At 46.7% G+C, this 18,116-nt stretch overlaps 1 protein-coding gene across 4 annotated transcripts in view; it reads left to right on the top strand.

The window, feature by feature from the left end:
• Positions 1 to 8,384: 8,384 nt before the first annotated feature.
• The window catches only part of LOC105496784 (zinc finger DHHC-type palmitoyltransferase 7), a 40,915-nt gene continuing 31,183 nt past the window's right edge, over positions 8,385 to 18,116 (top strand). Inside the window, exon 1 of one of the 4 annotated variants that reach the window (XM_011767382.3) lies at positions 8,385 to 8,630. The gene's annotated coding sequence lies outside the window, so the exon portion shown is untranslated. Of the gene's footprint in view, positions 8,631 to 8,680; positions 8,814 to 10,287; positions 10,419 to 18,116 lie in introns of those variants that run through there. The other 3 variants (XM_071085032.1, XM_071085033.1, XM_071085034.1) reach the window with 3 other exon arrangements.

The following is an 18,116-nucleotide window of genomic DNA, read 5'->3' as shown; positions in this document are numbered from 1 at the left end:
GATGACTAATGAGAATAAGCACTTTCTTTTTCTTTCTTTTTTTTTTTTTTTTTGATGGAGTCTTGCACTGTTGCTGAGGCTGGAGTCCAGTGGTGCGATCTCGGCTCATTGCAACCTCCGCCTCCCGGATTCACGCCATTCTCCTGCCACAGCCTTCCAAGTAGCTGGGACTACATGCGCCCACCATGCCTGGCTCATTTTGTGTATTTTTAGTAGAGATGGGGTTTCACCGTGTTAGCCAGGATGGTCTTGATCTCCTGACCTCGTGATCTGCCCACCTCGGCCTCCCAAAGTGTTGGGATTACAGGTGTGAGCCACCGCACCTGGCCTCACTTTCATATCTTTCAGATATTCTCTTTCATAAAGTATGTTCGGTGTTTTGCCAGTTATTCTACTGGGTTGTCTTATTTCTTTGTAATTACATTTTTACATAAATTTTTTAATGTATGTAAAAATGAATACATGCTCATGATTAAAAAATTGAACAAGTTGGCCAGGTGCGGTGGCTCACACCTGTAATCCCAGCACTTTGGGAGGCTGAGTCTGGTGGATCACCTGAGGTCAGGAGTTTGAGACCAGCCTGGCCAACATGGTGAAACTCTGTCTCTACTAAAAATACAAAAAATTAGCCGGGCGTGGTGGCGGGCACCTGTAATCCAGCCTGGGCAACGAGAGTGAAACTCCATCTTACAAAAAAAAAGGAAAAAAAATGAACGAGTTACAGAACTATTTTTTGTATATTTTTTTCCAGGGAGATTCTGTGCACAAAGAAACATATATAAAATGTACATAATCCACAACTATTCTTTTTTACACAAATACAGTTTTACACAGTACACTTGACAAACCTTGAAGACCATTCATATCGATTCATAAAAATCTGTTTCAGTTTCTTTTTACAATTGCACAGCACGGTATTCCATTCATGAGTCCAACATATAAGACTTTAATATACCGATGGGCACAGAGGGTGATGCCAATTGTCAGCTTTTACAAACATGCTACAGGAATTCATCCTATACATAGACTCACCCATCTGCACGAAGATGTTTGCATCTGGGATTTCCAAAGAGAGGAAGTCCTGGGTCAAGGGGTATATGAACTTACATGTTTGTGACTTGTGTTGCCAACTTACTCTGCAAAGAGTGCAACAAATGTGAAATTGTACTAATTTGGTTTGCCCTGCAAACACAGGGTACTTGTATTACCAAATCTTTACCCATCTGCTAGGTGAAGAATGGTATTTAGGCTGGATGCAGTGGCTCACACCTGTAATCCCAGCACTTTGGGAGGCCAAGGTAGGCGGATCACCTGAGGTCAGAAGTTCGAGACCAGCCTGGCCAACGTGGTGAAACCCCATTTCTATTAAAAATACAAAACTTGGCCGGTCGCGGTGGCTCAAGCCTGTAATCCCAGCACTTTGGGAGGCCGAGACGGGCGGATCATGAGGTCAGGAGATCGAGACCATCCTGGCTAACACGGTGAAACCCCGTCTCTACTAAAAATACAAAAAATTAGCTAGGCGCAGTGGCAGGCGCCTCTAGTCCCAGCTACTCAGGAGGCTGAGGTGGGAGAATGGCATAAACCCAGGAGGCGGAGCTTGCAGTGAGCCGAGATAGCGCCACTTCACTCTAGCCTAGGCGACAGAGCGAGACTCTGTCTCAAAAAAAAAAAAACAAAAAAAAAACAAAACTTAGCCAGGTGTGGTTGGTGCTTGTAATCCCAGCTACTCGGGAGGCTAAGGCACGAGAATCACTTGAACCCAGGAGGTGGAGGTTGCAGTGAGCCAAGATTGCACCAGCCTAGGCGACAGAGCGAGACTCTTGTCTCAAAAAAAAAAAGTATTGCCTTATATGTTAAATTTGTATTCACTCCTTTCTGAATGTGGCTAAGCATCTTTTCACATATTCAAATAAAGCCTCTACTTTAATTTGTTGTTGTTGTTGAGATAGGTTCTCTGTTGCCCAGGCTGGAGTGCAGTGGCGTGATCTTGGCTCACTACAACCTCCACCTCCCAGGTTCAAGCAATTCTTCTGCCTCAGCCTCCCAAATAGCTGGGACTACAGGTGCCCACCACCACACCTAGCTAATTTTTGTATTTTTAGTAGAGACTTGCCCATGCCAGGCCTGAGCCTCTACTTTAAATGGGCTATATTTCCTGTGATGAGGGCTTAGCTGGAAACAGCTCCTGAAGATTTGGTTTTTGCCTGAGGGAGACACAAAACATCCTGTAAATGGGACGTTCTGCATCCCTACACAACTTGTAGAGGAGATTTTCTGCTCCTAGGCCTTCAGTGAAATCAGAGAGAGGCAAAAACAGAACAAACACAAATTCTGTTGAACCAGTTGAACAGGAAGAAACCTTCGAACTCTAGTCTAGGGGCCAGGCACAGTAGCTCACACCTGTAATCCCAGCACTTTAGGAGGCTGAGGCGGGCAGATCACCTGAGGTCACGAGCTCGAGACCAGTCTAGCTAACATGGTGAAACCCCATTTCTACCAAAAATACAAAAAAAATTAGCTGGGTGTGGTGGCGCATGCTTGTAATCCCAGCGACTTGGGAGGCTGGGGCAGAGGAATCACTTGAAAATGGGAGGCAGAGGTTGCAGTGAGCTGAGATCAAGCCATTGCACTCCAGCTTGGGCAACAAAAGCGAAACTCCGTCTCAAAAAAAAAAAAAAAAAAAGAAATCAAGTCTAGGCCGGGTGTGGTGGCTCATGCCTGTAATCCCAGCGCTTTGGGAGGCCGTGGCGGGTGGATCACCTGAGGTTGGGAGTTTGAGACTAGCCTGGTCAACATGATGAAACCCCATCTCTACTAAAAAAATACAAAAAGTTAGCTGGACGTGGTGGCACATGCCTGTAATCGCAGCTACTTGGGAGGCTAAAGCAGGGGAGTTGCTTGAACCTAGGAGGCAGAGGTTGCAATGAGCCAAGATCATGCCATTGCACTCCAGCCTGGGCAACAAGAGCAAAACTCCATCTCAAAAAAAAAAAAAAAAAGAAATCAAGTCTAATCTCATATTTTAGAGATTATTTTTGTATAAAGCTGAGGGATACAGAGGGGAAATGACTTGCAGAAGACCACATATTGCTTCCGTTGAGAAACAGATGAAGATCCTTGATAAGAATGGAATTATTTTTGTCAACTGCTAGCATCTCTGTTAAGTATTTTAATGAACCAGGTGCGGTAGCTCATGCCTGTAATCCCAGCACTTTGAGGGGCCAAGGTGAGAGGATCACTTGAGTTCAAGACTAGCCTGAGCAATATAGTGAGACCACTGCCATCACCCCCAAATCTTTACAAATAAAATAATAATAATTAACCAGGTGTGGTAGCCGGCAGCTGTAATCTCAGCTACTTGGGAGGCTGAGGCATAAGGATCACTTGAGCCAAGGAGTTTGAGGCTGCAGTGAGTTATAACAGGGCTACTGCACTCCAGCCTGGACAACAGAGCAAGACCTTGTCTCTCTCTCTAAACAAAAATTTTAATGATTTAATTAAAATTTAATAAACAAAAATTTTAATTTAAATTTTAATGATTTAATTGTTGTTTCTTTTAGCAAGGGTATAGTTTTACACAAGCTATACCAGTAACTAAAAGCACAGGCAATGCAAACAAGTATAAAAGAACATTTCAGGACTGTAAGCCAAAAATAAAATTTTAGGCCAGGTGTGCTGGCACATGTCTGTAATCCTAACAGTTTGGGAGGCTGAGGTAGGAGGATCACATGAGCTCAGGAGTTCGAGACCAGCCTGGGCAACATAGTGAGACCTCATCTGTATAAATTTAAATAATAATAATAATAATAATAAAATTTTAAAAGTTGAAAAAATAAAATTCTAAGGCCCCCAACCAACTGAATGGACCCTCCCTCTTGGCCAAGGGCATTACAAAGTTAACCTGAAAAACTAGTTCAGGCCATGACGGTGGGGGTTGGAAATGCCTCACTAACTATATATAATCCCTCCTCCTGTTGGAATTTAGGCGCAGCTGATCAGAACTAACATTGAAACAGAGATCTTAAAACTGACGAAGAAACAGACTTTTTGTCATAAGACACCAAATTCCAGCCTGACTCTGGCATCACATGACAGATAGCAGGCCCCGAGAGAAATCAGAGTATATTTCTTTTTTTTTTTTTGAGACAAGATCTTGCTCTGTCTCCCTGGCTGGAGTGCAGTGATGGGATGATCAGCCTCAACCTCGCGGGCTCGAGCAGTCCTCCTGCTTCAACCCCCTCGAGGAGCTGAGACTACAGGGATGCACTACCATGCCCAGCCAATTTTTAAATTTTTGTAGACAGGGTCTCATTATATCTCCCAGGCTGGTCTCAAACTGGCCTCAAGCTATCCTCCTGCCTTGGCCCCCCAATGTGCTGGGATTGTAAGCGTGAGCAATCGTCCCTGGCCCAAAGTGTATTTATTTGACATATTTTGAAATGGCCCTGCAAAGCTGTCCCCTGTGAGGAAAGTCTACATTCTGTTGAGAATCCCCTTTTCTATTCAGGTGTTTTTCTTGATCCAAGAGATAATTTACTAAGAATCTGGACCCTTTTTTAGCTCTGTTAGGAGCTCTGAGGCTGGGCGTCGTGGCTCAAGCCTGTAATCCCAGCACTTTGGGAAGCCGAGGTATGTGGATCACCTGAGGTCAGGAGTTTGAGACCAGCCTGGCCAACATGATGAAACCCTGTCTCTACTAAAAATACAAAAAATTAGCTGGGTGTGGTGGCGGGTGCCTGTAATCCCAGCTATTCAGGAAGCTGAGGCAGGAGAATCGCTCAAACCTGGGAGGCGGAGGTTGCAATGAGCTGAGATTGCGCCATTGCACTCCAGCCTGGGTGACAAGCGTGAAACTCCATCTCAAAAAGAAAAAACTCCTAAGCCTGCTACCTGGAGGCTTCACATGCATGATGAAACCAAGGTCTCCACAACCCCTTAACTGACATTCCTTTCTATTGGCTCCAGGTCTTTAGATAATAACTCTGCAAACTAATTGCCAGAGAAAATTTTTGAATCTGCCTATGACCTGGAAGCACCCCTCCCCCAACCTCACGACCTTATTTCGGTTGTCCCACCTTTCCAGACTGAACCAATGTACATCTTACATGTATTCATTGAAGTTTTGTCTCCCTACAATGTAAAAAACAAACTGTAACCCAACCCCCTTGGGACATGTTCTCAGAATCCCCTGGGGCTGTGTCCTGGGCCATTGGTCACTCATATTTGGATCAGAATAAATCTCTTCAGATATTTCACAGAGTTTGACTATTTGACTCTTTTTGTCAACAGGACCCTCTAAATTTGTCAAGGGGTAAGTTAAGCCCTGGAGACTGGATCATGTAGCATGTTTGCAACTTCTGCTTCATAGACTGTAGATTAACCCCCTTCCTCACTATTTTTGTTCTGTAGACGACTAGGAAAGACGTCCTCCCCTTCCAATCACTAAAATCTTTGTTACAGATTAACTGCCTTCTTTATTGTCCTGTACCTAAGTCACACCAGATGCCACAAAGACTCTGGCTGTCACACCTTCACTGTGGAATGTTAAATAAACCTTTTCTAAAAGGAGCACGTTGATGAATCAGATTATTGTAACCGTGCATTAAGCCTGCTACAGAAAGATGTTGAAATTCTGTTAAGCGTTCCTAAACTATTTCTCTATAAACGATCCCCAAACGTCTACACTCCATACAGTGACTTCCATTCTTTGGGAACTGTGCTTCTCAGGTGGCCATCCTCAAACTTGGAGCTTGAATAAACTCTCTTTAGATTCCAATCCTTTGATTATTTTGCATTGACAAAAGCATGGGGACTGAGCATTATGCGGTGAGGAGCCCTCTTCATTTTTTGAGAAAGACTTTAAAATGAGTGCAAAGATTATTGGGTGTGTAGGGGAGGAGAAAAAAAAAACTCCTTATCTCTCTACCCTTTTAAACTCTTGGCTGGGGTCCCTGTAACAAAGACAAACTAGGCCAGGCGCGGTGGCTCATGCCTGTAATCCCAGCACTTTGGGAGGCCGAGGTGGGTGGATTACCTGAGGTCAGGAGTTCCAGACCAGCCTGGCCAACATGGTGAAACCCCGTCTCTACTAAAAATAGAAAAATTAGCCAGGTGTGATGGTGGGCACCTGTAATCCCAGCTACTCGGGAAGCTGAGGCACGAGAATTGCTTGAACCCGGGAGGTGAGGTTGTAGTGAGCTGAGATCACACCACTGCACTCCAGCCTGGGTGACAGAGGGAGAGTCCATCTCAAAAACAAAACAAAAAAACACAAATTAATAAGAGAAAAACAAATAGAAGTTTATTAACATGTACATCTCATATATACATAAGAGAAACTTGGGAAAGAGTAACTCGAAGAGGTAGCTTAGAATGTGGTTTCACACAGTACCTTCGACAAAGAATAATACCTTTGGCCGGGCATGGTGGCTCATGCCTACAATCCCAGCACTTTGAGAGGCCAAGGTGGGTGGATCACTTGCAGTAAGGAGTTCAAGACCAGCCTGGCGAACATGGCAAAACCCTGTCTTTACTAAAAATACAAAAATTAGTCGGGCATGGTGGTGGGCCCCTGTAATTCCAGCTACTCAGGAGACTAAGGCAGGAGAATTGCTTAAACCAAGTGGAGGTTGCAGTGAGCTGAGATTGCACCACTACACTCTAGTCTGGGAGACAGAGCGAGACTCCATCTAAAAAAAAAAGAACAATACTTTTGTAGAGAAATGACAGGACAAAGGAAAGTAGTTTGCAGCTTCCAAGGGTGGCAAACTGTGGGAAGGTTTACACATGGGAAGAAACTTTAATAGAGTAAGGTTTGTTTACAGATTCCTTTGGTGCCCTCTCTGGGCTAAGAAAAGTCTAGAGTGTCCAGTAAAACTGAATTTACACCTGCCCTTTAGGCAGAAAAGGGGGAAGATAAAGAGAACTTTTCCTGCATTTGTTGCTTCTTAATTGCCTTCAGCTGAAAATAATTTTTATGTCGAAGAGGCATATTTTGCGGTGATATATTCTGGTTTTCTTTTTCTTTTTTTTTTTTTTGAGACGGAGTTTCTGTCACCCAGGTCGGAGTGCAATGGCGCAATCTCAGCTCACTGCAATCTCTGCCTCCCAGGTTCAAGCGATTCTCCTGCCTCAGTCTCCTGAGTAACTGGGATTACAGGCGCCCAAAACTGTGTCTGGCTAATTTTTGTATTTTTAGTAGAGATGGGGTTTCACCATGTTGACCAGGATGGTTTCAAACTCCTGACCTCGGGTGATCCGCCCGCCTGGGCCTCCCACAAGTGCTGGGATTAAAGATGTGAGCCACCACACCCGGGCCTAAAGAAAACCAGAATAGTTTTCTTTAGGTGTCTTCATTGAACAAGCAGGTATTGTCTGGCATACCCTTCTGGGTTATCTTGTCTTATGGGGTCTTATTTTTATCTTTAAGCTATCTAGAGTTCTAGTGGAGCATTGTATATATACCATCATTAATGAGTTAAATGAAATCTTTGACATACGTTCATTTTATATTTGTGAAAGAGTCATATTTTACTTTTTTTTTAAAAAAAGGATATGCTTTTTTTTTTTTTTTTTTTGGAGACTGCTCATTCTGTTGCCCAGGCTGGAGTGCAGTGGCGTGATCTCAGCTCACTGCAACCTTCGCCTCCAGGGTTCATGATTCTCCTGCCTCAGCCTCTCGAGTAGCTGCTGGGATTACAGGCGTGCACCACCACATCCGGCTAATTTATGTGTTTTTAATAGAGACGCGGTTTCACCATTGTTGGCCGAGCTGGTCTCGAACTCCTGACCTCAAGTGATCAGCCCGCCTTGGCTTCCCAAAGTGCTGGGATTACAGGCGTGAGCCACCGCGCCTGGCCTTAAAAAACATTTTCCTACTTTCAAACACCTTAGGGCTTACTATATGGAAGGGACCGTGGATGCTCTAGTGTCCTTCAAGGAGGAGGCCGGGGGCTCCGCGGACCTCAGGAGTCAGGCCTCCAATCCCCAGTTCAGGGCGCTTCCCTCTTTTCCCCACTGCTTTCTGGCTCAGCAATTTCCACTCCCGCTCCCGTACTTTCCCATTTCCTTAGGTCACATCCCCGCACCTAGTACAGGCCACACCTGGAGCTGGCCCTGAGACACCGCCGCGGGTTCGGCAGCCTAACAGCGTGGCTTGGACCCTGCAGCAGCCCGTAGCCACTATCCTTTCTCCTTCCGGACTTCAGTTTGGCTGCATCTCTGTCTTAGCGAGAGGGGCTGTGACTAAAAGCTGCCTTTTCTCAATGAACTGCCAGTTTGCAAGAGCCTCCGGGTCCCCTCAAACCGCCTCGAGCGCCCCTCTCCGCGGGAGCGGCGCGGCCGGAACTGCGTAGTTGCGGCGTCACTGACCTCGCCGGGTTCACTTCCGGGGCTCGCGCGGCCCCGCTATTCAGCCAAGGCTCCGGGCTCCGGCATCTGCTCGGCGGCAGCCTCCTTCAGACCTGCCTGGCGGGACCCAGGGGACCGAGCCGAGCCGCGGGGCCCGCTCCGGCCCGGCCATGAGCGCGGCCGCATGATGCGTCCCTGCCTCGGCCGCTGCAGTCGCCGCCGCCGCCGCCGCAGGCCGGGAGGAGCCGCAGCGCCGGGCGACCCCGCCCGGGCCTCGGGTGAGTGCGGCGGGCTGGGCCCGGCGGGCTGCTCACTCCCGGGTCTCCCGGCCACTCCCGGCCCTCGGCCTGCCCTATCCTTCCGTCGGTCCCGCCGCTCTCTCTCCTCCACCCCGCCGCGCACCTGCGACCTTCTGGAGTTCCTAGGGGCACCTCGGTTCCCGCACCTGACTTCCCTTCCAGGTGCCTCCTTGTCATTCCTTTTTTTTTTTTTTTTTTTTTTTTTTTTTTTTTTTTTTTTTTTTTTTTTTGAGACGGAGTCTTGCTCTGTCACCCAGGCTGGAGTGCAGTGGCCGGATCTCAGCTCACTGCAAGCTCCTCCTCTCGGGTTCACGCCATTCTCCTGCCTCAGCCTCCCGAGTAGCTGGGACTACAGGCACCCGCCACTTCGCCCGGCTAGTTTTTTGTATTTTTTAGTAGAGACGGGGTTTCACCGTATTAGCCAGGATGGTCTCGATCTCCTGACCTCATGATCCGCCCGTCTCGGCCTCCCAAAGTGCTGGGATTACAGGCTTGAGCCACCGCGCCCGGCCCCTCCTTGTCATTCCTTAGTTACTCTCTCGGGATAGGGACTAGCTTGCAGCCCCAGCTTTTTGCCTGACCTTGGGCGTGACACTCAGCTCTCCGAGCGCTGGTTTTCTGTGTGACTAATGACGGGGTGGTGGTTACAGAGCAGCCATAAACCCTGTGTAAGCTGTAAAGAGTTTTTTTATAGGCATGTATTACAATGAACAGTCTCGGACCTCGCGTTGTGGCTTCTCTTCCTCTTAAGTTGTAAACTTTTTTATTCTCTGCCCATCTTCCTAGTTATCTTCCCTCCTGCTCCACGTCAGTCACCTTTGGGTGTTAGTTGCCTGAAAGGGCATCTGGGACAGTCAGGTCAGCTTTGAGGGCAGTAAGGCTCACCTCTCCTGGTGTGGTTCCTTCTGCAACTGAGTCACACTCGGTTAGATAGACACACTCTTTATTAGCTTGTAAATAACCAGTTTATTGTGGCAGTTAAATTGGAGTGTAAGAAGCAGTGTTGATGCGGCTCCTTGCCTTGTAGCTTCTTTTACTGTCTGGGCTGTATACAGTGCTGGTCATATCGCTGCTGCAATGTTGCATTTGCAGTCTGCTTAGTGTATGCACTTAAGCGCACGTATTTATCTCTGTTACTGTTACTGTCCCAAGCGGTTTAGAGATTTAGGTCAATGTGTATTAATATTTCTTTCTGAACTCTTCACCTCACAGATGAAGAATCTCTTTTTTGTTATGTTTTACAGTGTTGACATACCTGAAATGACCTTTTAGTCACTTTGTGGCCTGGCAGGCACGCACACGGTGGCTCATGCCTGTAATCCCAGCGCTTTGAGAGGCTGAGGCAGGAGGATCGCTTGAGCCCAGGAATTGGAGAGCAGCCTGGGCAACATACTGAGACTCCTATCTCTACCAAAAAAATTCAAAAATTAGCCGGGTATGGTGGTGCACGCCTGGGGTCTCAGCTGCTTGGGAGGCTGAGGTGGGAGGATCACTTGAGATCGAGATCATGGCACAGCACTGCAGCCTGGGCAACAGAATGAGATCCCGATCTCAAAAAAAAAAAAAAAAAAAAAATCACTTTGTTAAATTTGCTTGTTAAAAGTCAGAACTTGGTTAAAGTGAAAGGCTCTTGGGATATTTGAAATATGGAATGGAACAGAAGTATTAACTAAATTGCAGGTCTTGAACATTCTGGAAAATAGAAGGTTAGGGGCCCACGCTGACTTCTGATTTGAGAGTTGAAGGAGAAGACGACTATTTGAAAAGGTAATTCCTAAAGGATTCACTAAATAATAATGGGAACTCTTCTGCTACCATTGGCTCAGAGCCTGCCTCAGTTGACAAATTAATGAATTGAAACTTTACAGCCCTGCTAACCAATGAACTGTAAAAAACAAATCCTCTTCAAGAACAGAAAAGTATTAGCATGAATAGAATGGCCCTTTCAGTGAGAAAGAAAGCACTGAAATGAACTTTATATAAGAACAATCTTGATTCAGTCTAAAGTATGAACGTACTTTTACATTCTTACTGAAACTTACCTGCTGGCTTGGATGCTTTGTTGATACAAATAATACAATCTTTGTTAAATTAACAAAGGAAATGGGTCTAGAAATAAGTTCACATAGAAAGTTAATGTTTGAGATGAACATTGAGTAGTTTTCCTGATTGGACAACTATACAAGATAATTTTACTAAAGCTGCTTTTTGGGGTATGTTTCTTTAAAATAATATTTTAAGTTAAGAAGTACTTTTTTTTTTTTTTGAGATGGAGTTTCGCTCTTGTTGCCCAGGCTGGAGTGCAATGGCTCGATCTTGGTTCACTGCAACCTCCACCTCCTGAGTTCAAGCGAATCTCTTGCCTCAGCCTCCTGAGTAGCTGGGATTACAGGCATGCGCCACCATGCCTGGCTAATTTTATATTTTTAGTAGAGACGTGATTTCTCCATGTTGGGTCAGGCCGGTCTCCAACTCCTGACCTCTGGTGATCCGCGTGCCTCAGCCTCCCAGAATGGTGGGATTACAGGCGTGAGCCACTGCGTCTGACCCTTTTTTTTTCGAAACCCTAGAGCAGAACATAAAGTCAGAACTGTCATTTTCATTGGAAGTTCTTATTCCCAAAGTTAGTCTCCAGGGTCAGTGTTAACAACTTGCTGTGTGACCCTTCGGTTGTAACATCTGAGAAGAGTTTAGTTGGACTGTGCCACTTAGCTAGCTATAAAGTTGAGAGGGAATAGTACCAGTCCACACAGGACTGCCCTCACTTGTGATACCAACTGCAAGTTGTCTCTTTTTTTGGTGGGGGTTGTAGGTGGTGGTTCCCAAAACTACCCTTGGGTGGAGTCCAGGGAAGTACCAGATGGGGAAGTACCAAAGGCACGATTGTCCTCTCCCTATGGAGTTAGAACACGTTACTTTTTTGGCATTGATGTGTGACAGTATGCATGGAGTATTGCCAGCCTGGGGAGCTCACCTGAGCCTTGGTGGTCAGTTGTTATTGAGGCTCCATTATGCAGTCATGATTGATTGATTGATTGATTGATTGCCTACATGGTTGATCTTAGTTCCGAGATAGACTGATATCCTGTGACAAACAGCTCCCCCCTCACCCTACATCGTATTATTAGCTGAGGACAAAGGTCAGACCTCTTTTTGGGTAAGATTAAATAAAGTTAAATTGTTTTTTGTTTGTTTGCTTTGAGACAGGGTCTTGCTCTTTTGCCCAGGCTGGAGTGCAGTGGCACAATCATGGCTCACTACAGCCTTGGTCTCCTGGGCTCAAGTGGTTCTTTCTGCCTCAGCCTCCCACTTAACAGGGACCACAGGTGTACGCCACCATGCCTGGCCTATTTTTTGTAGAGATAGGGTCTCATTGTGTTACCCAGGCTGGTCTGAAACCTCTGGGCCCAAGCAATCCGCCTGCCTCGGCCTGGAATTCCAGGCATGTTCCACTGTGCCTGGCCTGGTGAAATCATTTACTACATATCCTACTTCTTTCCTGGTCCCTTCCTACTTGAAAATACTGTATGCTACTGTGCTTTGCCATTGACAAATGACTGTCCCTTCTAGAACATGGAGGAGACACAGGCCACAGGGAGAGCTCTCAACCTTAGTTTCCTTCTAACTAAAATGTCTTTGAGTATCTATCCATCAGTCATTTTCTTCTGCTTTGCCTCTGAGGAAGAGACAGTCCCTCCTTCCTGATGTTAACTCTTGTGTCTGCTTTGGTCTGCTCGTTATGGGTCTGTGGATTATCGTTTACTATCTCTTGCCTTTTTGATTGTTTTTTCCATTTGCTGGTTTCTTCACTTCTATTTACAAACATATCCTTGTCTTGGTAATCTCAGCCCTGTTTGCTACTGAGTTCCATTCCATTCCATTCCTTTCTTTTTTTTTTGAGATGGAGTATTGCTCTGTTGCCCAGGCTGGAGTGCGATGGCATGGTCTTGGCTCACTGCAAGCTCCGCCTCCCAGGTTCAAGTGATTCTCCTGCCTCAGCCTCCCGAGTAGCTGGGATTACAGGCATCTGCCATCATGCCCAACTAATTTTTGTATTTTTGTAGAGATGAGTTTTTACCATATTGGCCAGGCTGATCTTGAACTCCTGACCTCAGGTGATCCACCTGCCTTGGCCTCCCAAATTTCTGGGATTACAGCCGTGAGCCACTGCACCCAGCCTCCATTCCATGCTTGAAAAACATTTCAGGGGAATCCTATTAATCCTCTAATCAAACCCAGACTCTGCATGGGGCCCAGACAGTGCCAGATTTTGGTTCAGCATCTTATGGTTTTGAAAATGCTGTGTTCTTCTATAGTGTATTATAGGTAGTGGGTGCTTGAAAACTGTTTGGTGAATGAATAATTTGGCAAGGCAGAGAAAGAGAGAATTCTAATTGGAGGAAACAGGAGCAAAACCACAGAGGTATGACAGGCGAGGTAAGGGGAATCCAAAGGAGCACCATATGGAAGAGAGTGGGGAATGTTGAGCCTGGAAAGGTTGGGAGAGCCAGAAGGTTTCATAACAGGTTGATTTTGTGACCTGTGCTGTGGTTTTGTTTTATTTTATTTATTATTATTGCTATTTTTGAGACAGGGTCTTACTCTGTCACCTAGGCTGGAGTGCAGTGGCATGATGTCAACTTACTGCAGCCTCAACCTCCTGGGCTGAAGCGATTCTCCCACCTTAGCCTCCTGAGTAGCTGGGGCTACAGGTGCACGCCACTGCACCGGGCTCCTTTTTAAAAAAAAAATTATAGAAATGGGATCCCGCCTTGTTGCTCAGGCCGGTCTTGAACTCCTGAGATCAAATGATCTGCCCACCTCAGCCTCCTAAAGTACTGGGATTACAGGTAGGTGCCACTGCACCTAGCCCTATATATTATTTTTAAATTATTTAATTTTATTTTTCAAGGAATTTTTGTTTAGGTTTTTAATTTTTTTGAGATAGGGTCTCGCTCTGTTACTCAGGCTGGAGTACAGTGATGCAGTCATAGCTCACTGCAGCCTTGAGCGCCTGGGCTCAAGTAATCCTCCTGCCTCAGCCTCTCAAGTAGCTGGGACTACAGCTGTGTACCACTGCGCCCAGCTAATTAAATTTTTTTTTTTTGTAGAGACAGGGTCTTGCTATGTTGCCCAGGCTGGTCTTTTAACTCGAGTGTTCCTCCCACCTTAGCCTCTCAAAGCACTGGGATTACAAGTGTGAGCCGCCACCCCTGGCCTGTGCTGTGATTTCGAATGGTGACTCCTGCAGCCATGTGGAGAGTCAGTGGAATCTAGTGACCCTTGAAGTTAGCGTTCTGCAGAGGTACAGGCTAGAGATGAGGGCTGCCTAAACTTGGGTTGTGGGAAAGGTGAGAAGAGAAGGATCAGAGCTGTAAGTGGGAAGTGGTGTCATGCATGCAGGAATGGAGGAGGAGGAGGAGGAATTTTGTGTCCAGAGGCTAAAAGGTGGTGAATCAATTCTGGTTGCACGAGGAATGTCTCTGATTTGGAAAAAGACACTCTGTTAAGCTGGTGGTTTGGTTCAACGGGAAACACTGCAGTTCATTTGCAGCACCGTGCGAGGAAGGGCAGTCAGCTAGAAAGGCTTCCAGTCTCATTGGAGACCAGCTTTTACAGTTCACTGAAATGTTTTGAATTCTTAGATTCCATATTTCCCACATTCAGTTTATTCATTACAGAATGCACTTTCTAAAACTGAGTGCTCTGGAAGCCAATGTATTTTAATGGAAGAACACGAGCTTTGGAGTCAAAACAGTTCTGACTCCACCCTAACTGGCTGTGGATCTGAGCAAGGCACTTAGCCTGTAAGACTCAATTTTGTCATCCTGAAAATGAGCTCACGATACGCCTGGCTTTTAGGGCGGTGGTCAGGTGCATAAATCTCCTGACATACAGTAGATGCTCAGTAAATAGCCTTTCGTCTCACCCTCATATTTTATGTTGTCATTAACTTGTAATTGAGAGCTAAGTGTATTATTAGCATGTCATATTTTCTTAGTATTTTGAACTCTGGTTAATCTGGCATTATAAAAGCTCATTCTGTATTAAACAGGGAAACTCTAGGAAGACAGGGAAGGAGGTTGGGAATACCAGCCTGATTCAGGCTCTGCTATTCCCTGGGATGAACACTTAATGAGGTTTGGAACTCTAGAGTTCTTTTTATTTCTGGATTTGGATTTCTTGAGGGTTTAGTTACCATGCTGGGATTTTTAAAAATAGCTGCTCCATTTGACTGTCAAAGTTGTCGTCCAGGGATGAAAGGGGAACTTTTGGGGTGCGAGTAAGCATTCCTTGGAGACCGCCTCATCTGGCCTGCGTGCTCTAGTGAGGTCCCGTGCGCATGTTTTCTGGACCTGAAGTTGTGACTTCCCTGCAGGTGAGGTTTTTCCCTTCACCCGCTTCTCCCTCTTTCTCTGTAACCCTGGTGCATTTCTCTTCTATTCCTTTCCTCCCAGGCTGCTTCGGGCCTCTGGCCCACTTCCCTGGCAGATCTGATCACATGCCCCTATCATTTGCCTGTGGGCTTCCTTTCTACTTTTTCTTGTCTTCCTCAAGCACCCTCCTTCCCTTACTTATTCGCTCAACAAATGTTTGTGGAGTGCGTGGTGAGCTCGGGAGTGCTGGGGATACTACAAGGAACATTCCATTGAGGTGATGGCAGAAAAAGCAGCCAGGGAGAGGCTGCTAGGAAGGTAGGCCAGCAGGCTGCAGATGGAGTGAGGCTTTCTAGGCCATGGTGGTGGGGTGGAGTGGTGGTGGTGGGGATTTTATTCTCACTGAAAAGGCAGTGATTGCACGAGCTTAGGCAGGGGAGTGACATGATCTGATTTATATCTGTAGAAGACCACGCTGGGTGCCATATGGGGGACCGGACTGTTGGGTGAGCAGAGGCGTGAGAGTAGAGAGGACTGGTTAGCAGGTGATCTGAACGCTCCGTAGGTGAGAGCCTCATGAGACCTTGGTCTGGGCAGGTGGGGAGGTGAGAGAAGTGGTCGGATTTGGGGTAGGTTTAGAGGTGCACCCTATAGGACTTGCTGATCAGCTAGATGTGGAGAGGTGGGGAATGAGATACATGAAGGGCGGGTCCTTGTTTTTTGACCTCAGTGTGCCGTTTATTGAGATGGGAAAGTGTGGCGTGGTGACTGACTGGGGAAGGTTGTGCTTTGACCTCCTCCCCTGGAGTTGTGGAGTGGCCAGTTGGATAGACGCACTTAGCGATGCATTGTCAGCCCGAGAGTTTTCCAGATTTTTTTTTTTTTTAAACTTCATGAAATTGAGGTCCCCATGAACTCCTTTGTGGAGAGCATGTAGATGAAGGGAAGACCGAGGACTAAGCCTGGGTGCTCCCAGCGTTAACATGGTGGAGGAGAAGTATCCAGTGAGAGACAGGGTGCAGCTACGGGGAAGGAAAGCCAGGGTTGTCCCCCAGGCCCCTCACTCCTGAGACTGGCGTTCCCTCTCCCACGTCCATGGTCCATCGTGTGCTGTGTGTGTTCCCCCAGGTTGCCATGTTTTTGATCTGCAGTGTTTGTGTCCTACTGTAGAGTAATTAAGTATTTTAACATGAAATGCCCTTCTAGAAAGGTCAGGCGAGGTCACTATTCGCCGTATGGCTTATGTGCCAGCATATCATTGAGATGTGGCTTTAGTTGGGTTAATATTCTGGTGTGGATTTTTATTCCTTAAAAGTTAATATTCTGATCTTTGGATTCAGTAATTTGAGTAGAAAATCGTGGTTTCATAGAGCATGATTTCCTATGGTAGGATTTGAAAGGACAAACTGAATATTTCATGATTGCCAGTTGATGGCAAGAGCACTTAGAAGCGCGATCGCTGTTGGCTCACTGCAGCGAGTCAGCTGAGTGCTGCGCTCCTTTTGCGAGTTGAGTGAGGACGTGACTTCTGTAGCCTTCCCCACCTTGACTCAGGTTCCCTGACTCATCTGGTCTGGTGACATACCTGCAATGTGGGCACCTTCACCTCTGCTTCTGTGCGGCCCCCTGTTTGCCCAGCCCATAGGAACCACTGCCTCTGGATCTTACAGCTCCCCGCTGGACCCAGCCTCAGTCCTGCCCCTCACTTCCTCTGAGTCTGTTTCTCAGGCTCCTCAGGCCCTCAGTGCCCTGAGTTTCGGTCCCTTGGCTTACCAGGCCTCTCCTCCTGCCCCTTGGACTCTGAGGTTGGCCTCTCCAGCTTGCATCTTTGTCTTGCCTTCGTTACTCTGCTTTTCTAGCCCATCATCCTGGCTAATCTCCAGTCCTGGGTAAGTTTACGGTGCTGGACTGGGCCTTTGGATAAAAGGACCAGCCATTCCCATCCTCTATGAGACACTTAAGGTGTCAGCATTGTCTGGGCCCCACAGGGTGAAGGTTCAGGCCCCTCTTGGCTGCCACCTCTCCACCCCATCTCCATTTTGCAATCTCCATAGGCCCTCCCAGCGCTGTGGCCCCGCTCCTCCTCTCTGCTGAGACACTCAGGTCTTCCTGAGTGTGAACTGCTTTCACTTCTCTTAATCCCGGGGTTCTCCTTTCTTCCTCCGGGGAGGAAGGATCATTCTGCTTTATCGACCATCCCCCACTCCACCCACGCTTTTTCTCATGTCAATAAAATTCACACTTGATTCCGATTTCTTCCGCTTTTCCTTAATATCCTTTCTCTGTCCCAAGATCCCACCCAGGATCACACAGGACATGAGTGGGCACGTCTCTTTAGGCCCCTCTTGGCTGTGGTGCTTTCTCAGGCCTTCCTTGTTTGGGTGATTGGCAGTTGAGAGCAGTGCTGCGGGTCAGGGATTTTCTGTAGGATGCCCTTCTCTTGGGACTTGTTTGGTATTTGCCTCATGACTAGACTTGGGTGATACAGTTAGAGGGCCTGTCCCGCCACAACCTGTCAAGGCTGCGTTCTGTCCACACGACTCATTGCTGTGGATATGGCCTTGAACACCTGGCTGACTGAGGTGGTGTTTGCCAAGTTTCTCCTTGGTAAAATTATTTTCTTCCTTTCTGTACTCCACTCGTTAGAAACCGCCCCTGCGAATGGCCATACTTGAGGGGTGGGGAGCGGCGTCTTCCGTCCTGGAGGAGGAGGAGCCGCGGGTGTTCCTCGGACTCGCGGCGCTAGCACTAGGTATTTGTCTATTTTCTGTTTATTCAACTATTGCTTTATATCAGTCTGGACTCTTGCATGTTTACTTGATGCTTCGGGTTATAAAGCAATACTATTTTATTTTCCTGGAAAAAGCTTTGGCCATTGGGAGCTCTTTTACTTGGTTCCTATATCCCTTTCATGTGTCCACCTGTCCCCATGATTGTGTGTGTGTGTTGTGAACACTTCATTACTGTCTGGCAATACAAGATGCTCCAAGCTCATCTTGTATATATATTTTTGCCTCAGTCCTGGTTCCTTTTATTTATTAGAGAATGGTATTAAAAACCAAGATCTGTGGTAGCTTACATCTATAAT

Source organism: Macaca nemestrina, chromosome 18, assembly GCF_043159975.1.
Source record: "Macaca nemestrina isolate mMacNem1 chromosome 18, mMacNem.hap1, whole genome shotgun sequence".
Lineage (NCBI taxonomy): Eukaryota > Metazoa > Chordata > Mammalia > Primates > Cercopithecidae > Macaca > Macaca nemestrina.
This window is presented reverse-complemented; position numbering and strand designations above follow the sequence as displayed.